A 15,735-nucleotide genomic window follows, 5' to 3' on the forward strand; every position below is an offset into this window, starting at 1 on the left:
GGTGGCTTTGCGCCTTATGTAGGCGCCGTGGGGTAGGAAGAAGTGTACTTCCCTGCCTGGTCACTTCGGTCAATGTGGCCTACCGGGAGTGTGTCAATAGTGTTTGCACCCCTTTTTTCAAGCGTTGAGTAGCAGTCCCGTGTTTGGTGTTTGGGGGATTGATTAGAGTGCTCCTGGGTCCCCGGCTTTACCCTACTAACGGTTCGGGTTAAAATAACTTGGGGTCTTGTGTATCCCTCTTGGTTCCCCCCTGAAGGCACCTTATCCCCCTTAGCGTTCAAGTCCCATTGTCTCTGTGCGGTACCTGCCACTGCCCGTGGATGTGGGCCGCGGTCTCATCTGTTCCTGGAGGTCTTCTGCCACGATGGGGGTAACTTGGCCCTTCCTGAATCTTGGGCTTGCGGCCTCGGAGGTGGCAGGCCCCATTCTTTCAGTGCTTGGATACCAGCTTCCGGGGATGTGATGGCCGTCATCTTGCCTTCATGTATGACTAGAAGCTTGACTGGAAATCCCCATCTGTAAGGCTTCTTGTGCTGCCGTAGTTGTTCTGTAATTCCTGAGAATGCTTTCCTTTTTCTCAGCGTTACTGCTGATATGTCAGCGTAGATCGTGATCCCCTGATATGGAGTGGGGAGATTCGGGCGCTGCCTGTTTGCCCTCATAATGTCTTCCTTTACGTGGAAATAATGGAGCCTTACTAGGATTTCTCGCGGTTCATCAGATGTGAGGAATCTCGGTTTAGGGACTCTGTGGTATCTGTCTAGCAGGATCATGTCTTGGTGTATATCTGGGATGAGGATTTTAAACAGACCTTGTAAGTAGGCATGGAGATCCGCTGTGCTGACCGTCTCTGCTACTCCTCTCAGACGTAGGTTGTTGCGCCTTGAGCGATCTTCCATGTCTGCTAGCTTGCTTTCAAAGGTCACTAACGTGTCCTGCATTTCAGTCATTTCAGACCGCATGGTATTATAGGCCTCATCTTGTTCCGCCATCTTGTCCTCCAGTGATGACGTGCGTGTCCCCAGGTCACGAATTTCGTATTTAATTTCATTCAGTGATGCTTGGAGGGTAAGTTGGAGCTTGTGATGCATGTCATCCAGCATTCTTTGTATCATGGATTGGGTTGCTGGTGCATCTGCAGCAGTTAGTCCCTGTACCTCAGTCTGTTCATCGCGGGCGCCATCTTGGGACTCCTCTGTTCTCGACAGCATTCTCCCCTCTGTGGTCCGGGCGGTAAAAAAATCATTTTTTTCGCTCTTCTCCGTTTGTCTGCGTCCCTTGTGTTGGGACATCGTTGACCGTTTTTTCGCGTTTTGGGGTGCTCGTTCCGCTGATTAGCAGGCCGTGGTAGCACGGAGCTACACTGACATGCGACCGCTGTGCTCGAGCTCCAGGCCACGCCCCCCAATTTTTTTTTTAACATTTAAGGTTACCTGTCCCTATGAAGAAAAAAACATGCACAAAATAGAACTTCTGCTAATACAAAGCAAAAACTAATTTACATTAAGTAGAAATTTCTTGTTTTTGAAATGTCGCAATGAACAGAAATTGAAAAGTGTTTCAATTGAAGTCCTGTTTTGAAATTTTATGGAGACAATCTTAAAATGTCAAAAAAGACAAATGAAAAAAAAGTGAAATAAAAAAAAGATTTTTTAAAAAATCAACTAGATTAATTTCCATTTTTTTAAATTAAAGGTCAGGTAATATTCATTTATTTATCCACAGAGGAAAAGGGGTCTTAGAGAAGGTGCAAATTTAGCATAGGCTGTATAGGCAATAGCAAAATATTAAATATGAATAATTAAAAGAATAAAAACTCATAACGTGCATAATAATTTCTAGTATAGATTCAGGATTTCTAAGTGTAAGGAGGACATTGTTGGCATATGCCGCTACTTTAAATGATTCTGTCCTGATGGTGAGTACTTTGATTCCCTGGCTACAGCAGATCGCCTGCAGAAGGGTGATGAGGGTTCCTCGTATGGTTGCATAAATCTTCTAAAGTACATTTAAGTTCACTAAATTAATAAGCAGATCTGAAGATGGTTTGGATTACCCCCCGCAGGGCGAAAGTGCCAGAAAATAAGAGTGTTTACAAGTATAGGGCCATGACCATCTCTGCTAGTTGGTTATGTGGGAGTAGGCCACAGAATGTTCCTCGCAAGTTGGAGTATCTCTTGAATTATCGATTCAAGGAGCCCCAAGTTTCTATGCTATTTCGTCAAGATCCTTTGAGCGTCTTTGAAAAGTCTGAGCTGTTATTGGATGATCTTGACATTGTGGGTTCTCTTTGTAAGATCAGCCAGGCCTTCCATGAAAGGAGCCAACAATGTTGACAATTCAGAGGCCAAATGGTCTTTAATTTCTTTCAGCATGCCTTTTAAGTCTTTACTTGTGAGGAATTCCAGTGCTCTTCGGCATGTTATGTGTTACGCTCTGGTCTGCTGCGGAGTTTTGGAGCCACAGTTGTGTGGTGTTTGGATTTGCATCCGTCTTCCATCTCTAGCGATGGACTAAGCATTCAGGAAAAATTTGAGATAGGTTGGGGATGATTAAAACAGGGTTGGCTGCTAATGTAAGCTGAGAAGTCACCTTCTGTCACGATTTGGGGAACCCAACACGCTAACACACACACAGAAAAGGTGCAGTACCGGACCTTAGAGTGGCCGGGCTAAGCACACAAAGAATAGTCAGGAGACAAGCCGAGTAAGGGGAACCAGAAGACAGAATAACGAGAAACAAGCCGAGGTCAAAGGGTAGGAGAAAGTCACAAAGTCAGATTAACAAGCCAGAGAGTACGTAACCAGAAACAGTTCAGTAGCAATACTAGCAAGCAAAGATCACAACAGGGCAGGGAGGAACAGGAAAGGTAAGTATTTAAACCATAAGGTTAATTCTGATTGGATAATTTCCAATCAGAATTAACAATCACATGTGGGAGATATCTAAACCTCCCACTGTGATTGAGGCACTGTGCCTTTACCGCCGGGTCAGGTGACTGACCCCGGCGTGTAATATATTGGGCGGTCTCCCAGCGTGCAGCGTCATGCATGCTGCCGCTGGGGGACGTGGAGGAAGACGCGGGCGGCATCCGAGGCTGGAAGGATGCCGCTCGCCGAGCCCACGTGGAGGAGAGGAACGCAGATGGCTGGAGGGTGAGTACTGTGAGCGGAGAGCAGCCTCCCCTCACAGCCGCCCGCGGGATCCAGACACCTTCATCCAGAGAACTCTACCAAAAAATCTGCCATCGTCACCGCAAGTCAGGCGCTGCCCCCATATTGAATTTACCTGGACACTAATATACTATTTAGTGGATTCACCCCCACCCGAGTGATCACCCTGGAAACCTATCACAGTAATGGCTGAAAAGACATGACATTACTGCCGTAAGGCTTGAGTACAGGTGGACAGGCTCTGTACCAGTGTTGATAGACATCTCACACTTGAGATATCCAGCAATATCCCGATATATGCCAGGATAACAGGTGGTCCACTAACCACCACTAGCTAAGAAACTTGCTTTTCATTAACCAATAGTGTCCATGGTATGGCTGCTAAAAGCTTATAAAAATTCCAATCCTCATTTGTGCTGCAATGACCCACTGTCGGGGCTGAACTGCATATTCCACACCAAAACTGCTTTAATAGGGTATATAAGATAAAAGCCGTCCACTTATACAAGAATACATGGTTCCTCTTTGTAACCCTGAGTATTCTTTTAATAAAATGTTTCCTTTCTTTGTATTTATTTATTTTACATATTTTTGAAACCAGAATTCATTCATAAAACAATTAGGATCAGGCAAACTTTGTTTGGCTCTGCAGCTAAAGATTCAGAGGTGAACTATCTCTGATTGATAATCACTGGCTTGCACACAAATTGTTGTTCACTTAATAAGGTCAGTGTTGATGACTAGGATGACGTTGAGTAATCTAATCACCCCAGCCGCTGCACGCGTGTTAATAATGATTACATGCTAAAAATAAAATGATTGTGTGCAGCGAAAACAAAAAGATGTCATTGAAACAGTTCTTAGCTGACGTACTTTCAAACAACTTTCAGCTGCATTTGCCTTTCAAAGGTAATTGGATTCTGCTTACATAGAATAATACAGCTTCCTGTATTTTCTTTCTTACGTCCATAAATCTAGGCTGAGTTTTAATCATTCTACAGCAACCTTGGTGAAGTTCAGGTATTGGAGGACACGGAAAATGAGAGTTATTAATAGTGATCGGACGTTTTGTTTTCTCCACATTGTACATCTCTAGAAACATTACTAAATGCAGAAGTCATTGCGATTTATTTAAAACAGGGAACGATACATCCATAGGGGTAATAGGTGCCAGTCAGAACGTTTGGAGAGAGGCGGGAAATGGATTCCTAGAATTTGATCTATATGGATAACCGGTTCTTGCCACAAATCCTCCTTTGGCATTTTGGGAATTTACTCTGGTTTTGTTTTATTTGTTCATGAACGTATACACAAACAGAAGAGAACAGAACACTAAGAAGTGGCAAAAAGTGATAGCTTGCATTTGGTTATTCCTTGCTCAGGTCTAGAGTTTTTTCTTGCAGGTACCATTAGAGAGAGAAGCTTGGCTTGTCACAAAGATGGTGCAGATCTGAATTGCCCATGGGCCTTCTCTGTGAGAGCTGCAGCAACACCAGATGAAAATGTTGCCTAATTTGGATCTTAAACGTGAAATGCGGCTGATACCTTTCTAGGCAGTATGAGCAGGAGGTTCGCATCTGGTTTACCCTTTTTATTTTTTATTTTTATTGTTGCAGTGCATAGTTTGACAGGTAAGCCTGTATAAACATTTTACAGCATTACATAGATATGACAGTACATGAATGCTGCAGAAATATGAAGTGTCAGGAGTGAGTTGCACTATATATATATATATATATATATATTACGATATAAGGTAGACCGATATACAATTAGCTCTGCAACAAAAGTAAGTCAACTGGATAAACTGCAGACTTTGCCTATACTTAACTGAAATACCATGTGTTATGTTAATAAGCAGAATGCCTAAATCTGCATAGATAGAATAAGAGCTAATACAGATTGCATAGTAAGCATGGCTGCACACTGTAGGACTAACCTCTAGCATTTAAAAACACCCTTATGGGTCACAAAAAGGGTAGCTAGAGATGAATCATGTCATGGGCTAGGGGCACTGCTTAAGGGTGACAGTCCTAGGGGAAAACTGTGTGGGTGTGGAGCCCTATAGGTGGTGAATCACTTAGTCATGTGAGGCAGGAACCGGTGAAGTGTCAGGCAATACAAAGGGTAGCCTCCTCTAGGCATCTCGGTGGGAGCCCCATTCATGAGTTATCGCCAAGAAGCAGGTGTGCTGCAGGACAGTGCTCTTCGTGACTGGGGAGTTGGAGCGAAGGGGTTTGTGGCTCCGATAGTGTGCCTCCTGGAGGTCCAGACCGTCTCATCTTTCTGACATGTAAGCACCGAGCAGACTGGGGTTTTCCACTTTAGGCACGCTGTCTCTTGAGGGTATAGGAAAAGTTCAGCTGCAACCCAGGGCAGCCCTTAGTGGGCCTGCTCGTTAGCACATGCAGATGATGAGCTGGAGTCATGCCAGTTCCAGTCGCTATGTTAGAAGGTGCCTGCTCCATGCTGGCGTCCTCATGACGCTTCAGCCAGTCAAAGACATTGCATATGCTGTCGAAGGCTGCAAGAAAGCCCAATTGAGGCATCACATGCCTCATGGGGTGGGAAGAAGGAATTTAGACCTGGACCCCTTAAACACTGTGTCCAGAAGGGTATCAGCCACATCTTACCAACCACACCCCACCAGGCCCAAAACAATTGTCTTTGGTTTTGATGCATCTCATGCAGACGGAACCAGCCATCATTTTAGATCTGTACTACCTTTTAGGGTGGTGTCAGTTAATGGTTTAGGTTCTCTATGTAATGGCAGAAAATGGGCTGAAACTAGCATTAGTACAAATGGGCAAATTATTTGAGTTGTCAGTTCTCAGTATTCTGTGTGCCATTTTGTTTTTTCATTAACAAATAAACGTGAACATGAATAAAATTAAGGGTCATTCTATTAAACACAAGAACCTATGCCTTTGGCTTAGAGCATGGTGCTGGATATGTAAATAATTTTAAGGGAGCACTTTTTTATTTGTCCACGTTGGGGATTTCCAGTTCTCCTGTATAGTTATACTGAGTGAGTTTCTACCCAACTAATTATATGGATAGGGAGTTTCCTGGTGACTACACCTATAAGTTAATAATGTGTCTCACTCTCAAATCTCAAAGTAGAGAAAAACATCTCCAATCTGCTAGGCAGTAACAATATTTTCCCTGAATAGGGGTATGCTTTCTAAAATGAGTTCTCATTGAAATACTGCATGATCTAGTGCATTCCTATGTTATTCACCTCTCAAAATTCAGTCTCTTACCTTTGCAGGTATAGATAGATTTAGACAGTATAATTATAAGGGGGAATTGCCTATCTCCATGATTATATACATCTAAGGATTGCATTTTATTTATTTTTTTACACTACCAAGTCCATCATAGGTTTTGTTCGATTTAATTAATAAAGCTTCAACTAATTGTTTTTCTTTTCTTTTTTGGACAGAGCTTAATAACTAGTATTTGTTTACTTTTGGTTTCTATTGTGTTTAATTATTTGGGCTACCCAATTTGGTCCTGGTTTCTTACAAGAGTCCTGTACTTTGCTTAATATTGTCTAAATTAACAAGGCAAAAAAAAAAAAAAACATACGAGAGGTTCATCATTACATTAAATCTAGTTAACTTGCAGAGGACAAATGGAGCTTATATACTTTATCACTAGGGAACGAGGTGCTGTCCATTTCCAATGTTTGTAACATTAACATTAGGTTGTGTGAATTCAGGTATCAATCTTAGACAATGTTCTTAAAGGGATAGCATCCAAATATCCTCTTTGAAAAAACCAAAATGAGCCCTAACATTGCACTGTTTCTTCTGCACAGGAGACTTATTTGGCATTTCACATCAGGACTACACCTTTGTGTGTGACTAGTCCAATACGAAACCATGACAGTTTACTTTGAAGACGTAGAATTTTATTAATGACATGGAGGCTCCTATTATGCTTTCTCTTTCTTTATTATTCTCCTCAGCAGCAAAGAATTTTTAAACTTGAAAGAGAATAAAAAACAAATAAAAACGAAATAACATAGGTAATCTGCCTAACAGGGCAGCCAATCATACACATTTATATACATTAAGAGTCTTGACCAATCCTCTAATTTCCTCTTTCTTTGCTGCTCCTCAGACCAGCTAAGTAGAGTTTATTGTATTACACAGATTTTTATTAATGTCTCTATTTATGATTAATTGATTTTCCACAAAACATAGTTTTGCTGATTGATGTTTGTACCCCTGTTACGGGACCACCGTGAAGCAGTGTCTCCCACACTGCTGCACTTGTGTCAGACACCTTTTTCCCTCTCTCCCTGTGCTCTCCGTCCGCACAGGAGTGAGAGGAGTCTGACAGGCTGTGAGACCGCACCGGCCGTGCGCCTGGCGGTCTCACTAGTTTTTCCCCCACTGTAACATGCCGGCACCCGCTTAGACACTCCGCGGGTGCCGAGCCACATTGTCCTCCCCCCGGGTTTACCCTGCCCGGCGGTTTGAAACCGCGAGTACTACTCCATACACTCGCGGCCATTGCAGAGGGGGCGGAGCTACTCACCTTCGGCGCGGGAAGGCTGAACGGCTCCTAGCTTGAATCCTGCTGTCTCCATAACGCAAGTTGCAATTAGTCTGTTTATATTACTATTATTAGGTTGGGGTTACTCAATCCCTTGGTCTCTCTCCCTCACTTTCCTACTAGGTTTGATTCAGTTGAGGGTTCTCCCCCCCGACCCCCCCCTTTTTCTCCTGTCACTCCAAACCACCACAGTACAAAGCAGAACTGTGTGGTAAAATTTAGGTAGGTGCTAATTAACCCCTTAAGGACCAAACTTCTGGAATAAAAGGGAATCATGACATGTCACACATGTCATGTGTCCTTAAGGGGTTAAAGGCACCTCACCACATAAGGATTAAAGCCATTATCATAGGTGGGAACTCACCTGATCAGTGTCTGCATACACTGTGCAAGTACCCAGATATCTGAATTCTGCTATACATAATCTATAGGATGCAGAATCACGGGGAGAGAACTGAGGGCCCTGGTTGCCCTGACACCGAGGCTATTTTGACTTCCCCTGGCCTTGACCTGGGTTTAATGCCCTCTCAGGAATTCCAGGCTCTCCTAGAGTCTACGATGGCCGGCTCGGTCCAGCGAGCCCTGGCTTCGGCCATGGGGGACAATGTCCTCCTCGATTTCACAGTCCTTGGCACAAGCACTCCTACAACCCCCAGAATTACAACCACCTTTACCGGCCCAAACGGATACTTCAGTCCCTGCGGCACGCAAGGCGAAAACTAAGACAAAACATATCTCTCCACTCCCACTGATGCAGGTACTACCTGCCCTGACTGACCCGCCTATGGCGGTCCCAGATGGCGTGTTGCCACGCACAAGAGCCACTGGCCGGGCACAAGCGGCCAGAAATTGGAAACGGCGCGGGCCCAATACGAAGGGTCAGATTCTGACCAGAGTGAGGAGTTGGGGTCGGAGGACCCAGATTATATTTATCAGGAGATGGGTTCCGACTCGGAGAAGGAGTCTAGCCCTCAGGAGGAGCCGACTGGGATGGAGGATGGATATCCCCTGTTCGACCTGGACAACCTCCGCCATCCTCGATCGGCGGAATGGGATCCACCGACGCATATCGCGCAGTACTTGGCGCTACGCATGCGTACCCCTCTCTCTAGCGAGAGTAGGAACAAACTCTGAGCGGAGTGTCCCAGACCGTCAATGCCAGACCTGGCATGCAAGACCCCTATGGTGGACCCCCGTATTACCCAATTCCTGTCGAAATCAGGCTGGAAGCCCAAGAGGGGACTGGAGTTCTCGCCCCACAGCTGCCAAGACAAAATTTTAGACACCCTGGGGCCAACCACAAAACTATATGAATTGCTTGAGTCCGCTAAAGCGGGAGAGACTGCCATGGACTTCGATGAAGCCATTGGCTGGGTCCAGCAAATTGTCTGCATGTTGCGTAATGCCAACACGGCCATTTCGGCGGAACGCCGAAAATCTATTCTACTAAAGATTGAGCCAAAGCTGATTAATTAAGTAGAGAACCCGGGCCCACGGCAAAAGGGATGCTTTTTGGGGACTCCTTTGTCAAGGACATTGGAGCGTATGTAAAAACCTTCACAACTTTAGATAAGGCGCAGGCCAACCTAAAACGGGTATTCAGCCCCAAGGTTTTCCATGGGGCCGGGAGATCTAGGAGCCGTCCATCCGGCCGAGGCTACAGGGGTCCATCCAGGATCCATAGAGGCTCTTTGGGTGCACCCCACACCTATCAGGAAGTCCAACCGACACCCTTCTTCCCGTCCAGAGGACGTCCATGGACAACTCGGGGAAGCCGTAGGCAATCAACGTACAGACGCCCCTACGGTGAGTACAATATCCACCATCCTTCACAGTTACATGTAGGGGGCAGACTAGCAAGATTCACCCACACATGGGACAAACTCACCAAAGATGCATGGGTTTTGAGCACAGTCAGGGGTTTTCACCTAGACCTAATATCAACCCCATTCCAAACACATACACCACGAGAACTGACGTTAACCCCAGATCAAAACGATCTCATAGCCACGGAGATTACAGAACTCCGCACGAAACAACCGATCCAAGAGATACCATACGATACCCCAGGCTTTACCAGCAGCCTATTTTTGGTAGCCAAAAAAGGCGGGGGTATGCGACCAGTTATAAACTTAAAGGAACTCAACGCGTTTCTCACTTATCAGCACTTCAAAATGGAAGGCATTCATTGCCTCAGAGACTTATTACGACAAGGGGATTGGATGGTCAAATTAGACCTCAAAGACGCGTATCTCACCGTCCCGATGGCGGAGGAACACTGGGGCCTCTTGCACTTCACATGGCAAGGGCGTCGCTGGAGGTTTACATGTCTACCCTTCGGCTTATCCTCGGCACCATGGTGTTTCACAAAATTCATGAAGCCAGTGGTAGCTTTTCTCAGAGCGCGAGGCGTTCGTATGATCATATATCTAGACGATATTCTGATCATGGCATCCTCACCAGACCAAGTACTGAACCACCTACAAAGGACCATACAGTTACTCGAGACCCTGGGCTTTATGATAAATTGGGAGAAATCCATAACCAATCCGGTACAAAGGATATAGTTCCTGGGATTCCAGATCGACGCCATCTCACAATTCCTGTTCCTCCCAGAAACAAAATTGAAGGCCATCAAAAAAGAGATCAGACACACATTACGGGCTCAGTCCCTTTCCATTCGACAACTAGCCCGGGTAATAGGACTACTAGCTTCCTCAATACAAGCTATCTTCCCAGGGCCCCTGCATTACCGTGCACTACAACGTCTAAAAGGCTCTCACCTAAAATCCAGCCTTTCATACGAATCCACAATAGACCTGGATATGGAATCACGGGAAGAACTAGTGTGGTGGCTAGACCATATGGAGGCGTGGAACGGACGAGCGATATTCGGAACCAGTCCGGACCTGATTATAGAATCGGATGCCAGCTTACAAGGTTGGGGTGCACGTTGTGGCGACATATCCACCGGTGGCAGATGGTCCATGGAGGAATCCAAGTTACACATTAATTGCCTGGAACTACTGGCAGGATCATTCGCCATCCGCAGTCTCTCCCCGACTGTAGGGAGATGTTGCATACTACTCCACATGGACAACATCTCTGCGATCCGCTATATCAATCATTTAGGGGGCACCAAATCCAAGCAGCTAGCGAACCTAGCAAAGGAGTTTTGGCAGTTCTGCCTTCACAACGAAATGGCGGTGGCGGCCGAACACATTCCGGGCTTGGACAATGTACAAGCAGACTGGAATTCCAGATACCTGCGAGATCCGGGAGATTGGCAACTCCTCCATTCAACCTTTCGCAAGATAAACAGAATATGGGGACCGCTAGACACAGACCTCTTTGCATCCAGACTGAACACCCACCTTCCCCGGTATTTCAGTTGGCGACCGGATCCAACAGCCTTAGGGACAGATGCATTCCTACAGAGGTGGCCGAAGTCTCGACACTACGCATTTCCCCCATTCAACCTCATATCTAGGACTCTATCATACCTATGCAAACAGAACTGTTCACTAGTGATAGTGGCTCCATTATGGAACGCTCAACCTTGGTTTCTTCGACTGCTGGAAATGGCAATTGATTTTCCACGAATGATACCATCAAGACCGGACTTACTATTAGACCCGGAGGGGAACACACACAATCTAATCGACCAAGGCCTGCTCCAACTCACAGTATGGTTGGTTTCTGGAGCCCCTGGACACGCACAGACATTCCACAAACGGTTAAAAGGCTCATGGACAACTCCTGGGCACCAGGGACTAGAGCGACCTACGGATTCGCAGGGCGCATGTGGACTAGCTGGTGCATGGAACGGTCATTGGATCCAATTTCTGCATCTCTGAAGGAGGTCCTACAGTTTTGACGTCTCTTTTCGAAGAAGGAAAAGCGTACTGTACCATTAATGTGTTTAGGTCGGCGATCTCGACAGGACACCAGCATCTAGAGGGCTCTCCGATTGGACAACACCCCTTCATTTGTAGATTAATGAAAGCGATACGCTTTGAGAAACCTCCACAAACACGATATTCGTCGTTCTGAGATGTCAACGTGGTCCTACATTTCTTGGAAGAATGGACACCAAATGAAGAATTATCCCTTAAATACCTGTCTTGGAAACTAATTACACTTTTGTGCTTACTGTCCTGTTGGAGGATATATTAAGACGGCAGATTGGTCGCAATCATCGACATTTAGAGAGTTCTATTTTTTTACCCAATTGAACACTTTTCACTTCAAGTAGTGGCCAAGCTTTGAACTAGCATAATAGGAGCCTCCGTGTCATTAATAAAATGCCAAGATTTTACTAATAACATGACGTAAAGTCATGATTTTATTAATGACACGGAGGCGAGTATTATTCCCACCCACCCGGTGGGCGTGGTACATACAATAAGGAGGATCATAATGATCACTCATGAGGTAAGTATTAGATAATTTTGTAAGACATATGAAACATACCTTTGCTTTATGTACACATATAAAAATACCAAATTATACAATTATACAAGACATAAGGAACATAAAGTGAAAAGACCGACATACAGTTCCGAAGTTAGGATTTTACCATATACTCTCTTTGTTTCCACAGCTTAATTTCGTTAAAGATAATCCGGAAGAACGGCACAAGTTATGGGAAGTTATGGAAATTTATTACGTTCAAGTTACTGCTGATCTTCGTTAAGAAGGACAAAGAAAGAGGAAATTAGAGGATTGGTCAAGACTCTTAATGTATATAAATGTGTATGATTGGCTGCCCTGTTGTTAGGCAGATTACCTATGTTATTTCGTTTTTATTCTCTTTCAAGTTTAAAAATTCTTTGCTGCTGAGGAGAATAATAAAGAAAGAGAAAGCATAATACTCGCCTCCGTGTCATTAATAAAATCATGACTTTACGTCATGTTATTAGTAAAATCTTGGAATTGCACTATACTAACTTGAAACACTTCAAAGAGAGTAATATTCTGTAGATCAAACTAATCTGTTCAGAGATAATGTTTCTTAACATAAATAAATCTGTTTTAACTCAATATATTTTACTTAATGACATAATGATATTTCTGCTTTTAGTTCATATTTAGAGTAATCTGGAATAATACAAATTAACTCCTGAAAATAATTGTAGATTTAAAATAGACACTTAGTACATCATGTGATGCAGACAATTTAATTTAGTTGCCATCGCTAAATACAAACTTCAACATGTATTCAAATTCCTGCAACAATGTGTAGCTCTCATCTTAAACATTTCAAATAAAGAACACCATTTTTAAAATTTATTTATTTTTTACAAATAAATCGATTTTTATTGATACTTAAATATATTAAATATTTCAATGAAATACATGGTGATTTCTATGTTTTTTTTTTTCCTTTTAGTGGTTATATTACAAAAACAGTTTAGATTTCATAGAAAGTTTTTATTTTATCGCAAAAACCACACAAGAGCAGAATTTATATATATATATATTTTTTACCCTGTTCATCTAACAGGAATAAGTGAGCTCAGAAATTTCTGAGAAGACAGAAAGCCAACCCCGAATTAATACTTTTACTCTTGCAAAGTAGAACAGATGTATAGGGCTGGTGTTAAAATGTGCACTCTGACATTACAAGTACAGAATGAGTACATTTTGTTTTTTGCAGGTTGTTACTTCCTCAACCCCTCCTTCACCAGATGTTTCTGTGTGTAATTATGTGTATATATATATATACACATATATACACATATACACACACACACACATATATATACATATACACACACACATACATATACACACACACATACATATACACACACACACACACACACACACTCTCTCTCTCTCTCAGTTCTGATGTAAGCCGAAACAGAATCTGTTTGCTTTTTTTTTTTTTTTTTTTTTTTAAATCACATTAACCCCCTCCAATAGCTAGACCTCCAAGCAAACCTAGGCATTGAACAAATGGTATTTAGGAACCAAAAGGAAAAAAAATATTTAAATTTCATATCATATTATTAAAGTGTTGGCTTGTGAAAAACTATGCAGGTCTTACATCTACTAACCTCTTCTACTGTACAGCACAGGTATGTAAAACAGCAGCTCGCAATGGCTGTTGAACTAATGCATGTATATCATTGATTAATTTTGCCCTAGACTAGCAACAGCAGTTAACAGGATATTGCATATGTATAGCCTGGTGAGAAATATACGGGTCACCCATAGATCCTCAGGAATCGTGTAGTGTCCCAAGACCACGTGTAAAGCAGTCTCAAGGGTGGATATGGAGTACTAGGATTCAGACTATTGTACTGCTCCCAATCAGCTTGGTTGGCAATATAGTATTAAAAAGCTTACTTTAGATTTAGCCAAATAATAATGTATTAAAGAACGTCTCTCTTTGAATGTAATACACAGTCACATATAAGTACTTATGACAATACTAAGATATCAAACAAAGGTGTCCTGCACAAAATAAAAATTCTGCAAGTCCGGCATTAAAACAACATTTGCTCTCTACAGACAACGGATGCATCACTCTAAAACAGAAAAAAGAGAATTGTAACTGCTCTTTTTTGTGTATACATTAGGCTTCATTTTGCAAATACATCTTTGTGTATATCTTTTGAATGATATTAAAATGATATCTATATGTAGTAACCAAGGAGTGTGTTACCTATCCTTTACCATTCCCTCCAACCTGTTACCTACATGTTCAAATTATGCCGACTAAGCCAAAACTCCTTTAATTCTCAATGAAGGACCCATCATTTTTTTCAGCCACTACCACAGGGACATAGTTACAATTTAATATGCCTTTACAGACTATACAGTTCCATGTATATATTCTGATAAAATATATTAGGAACTAAGTTCACTGCAATGAGAGACATTTCACTCACAAAAAGTATATATTACACACACATTAAATATAAAATATATTTTCTTTATAGGTGTATTAACTTAATAATGTAACAGAATTTAGGTGTGTGCTGAGGACATAGTGTATTGATACCAAGTGTCATAGTGGCATTATACCTAGTTTTAGAAGTCAATTTGTAATTACAGTCTCATCTATATTTTCAAGTCACAACTGATTTCTTTCACTGGAATAGGACGGTAACATGATCATCTGTACAATAGAAAAAAAAAATGTAAAAACCAAAACAGATGGAACCGTGGTAAAAAAATAATAATAATAAAGAGAACATAAAATGTAACACCAACATAGGAGGAATTCTTTAATATAGGAACACATTTAAAAATAATCTGGGGTTTTAATCTTGGTTAAAAAAACTTCCAAAATATTTATTAGGAATGTATTTAAAACATAACACATAAAACAAGTAACACCAAACAAACTTTGACCATTTGTAACAGTCAGAAAATATATCTGCCTCAACCTTGGGGTCTCAAAATAATGGAATAAAAACATGAGGGGGGAGGAGGGAAAGGTGGAGGAACAAATCACATTTTATACAAAAAGCAAACATGCAGTCACTAGTTTTCAACTGGTTTATAAATATAGATATTTAATCTCAAATTAAAAAAAAAAAACTAAACAAAAAAATCCCCACACAATTTCCACTTTATCACCATCACTGTTCCAGCTATATCAAAATATTTTTTTTTTGTAATGTTTTTAAAACCTCAATAGGTCTGTATATTGCAGTGGGGAAAATAAAATGAATATAAAAATACTCTATATATTGGTCCAACTAATGAAAAAAAAATAGTGCACTTTCTTCAGGTGTACTCAGAAAGAATACTGAGAAAACTCCATATTTCTCAGTTTATACCTATTTTTGTTTCCTTTAAATATTTAAATACCAGAGGGGCAAATAGGTCATGGATTTTGATGCCTTGTCCTACTGGATGCCTTTAAAGTAATTTTGTATTCATTTTATTTTTAGTGTAAATCTCTGTAAATTTAATGACAACTTGGATACATAAAGTGCATTTAATGATTAAACCTATTTACATGTAGAATAAGTTAAAT

The 15,735-nt window shown here is 42.1% G+C and overlaps 1 long non-coding RNA gene across 1 annotated transcript; it reads right to left on the minus strand.

Moving 5' to 3' along the window:
* Positions 1 to 13,732: 13,732 nt before the first annotated feature.
* Positions 13,733 to 15,595, minus strand: LOC134567811 (uncharacterized). Its single transcript, XR_010084022.1, has 2 exons — positions 14,775 to 15,595; positions 13,733 to 14,275 (listed from the first exon to the last, which is right to left on the minus strand). It is a non-coding gene; the product is annotated as an uncharacterized LOC134567811 (long non-coding RNA).
* Positions 15,596 to 15,735: the final 140 nt, after the last annotated feature.

Source organism: Pelobates fuscus, chromosome 1, assembly GCF_036172605.1.
Source record: "Pelobates fuscus isolate aPelFus1 chromosome 1, aPelFus1.pri, whole genome shotgun sequence".
In the NCBI taxonomy this organism is placed as follows: domain Eukaryota; kingdom Metazoa; phylum Chordata; class Amphibia; order Anura; family Pelobatidae; genus Pelobates; species Pelobates fuscus.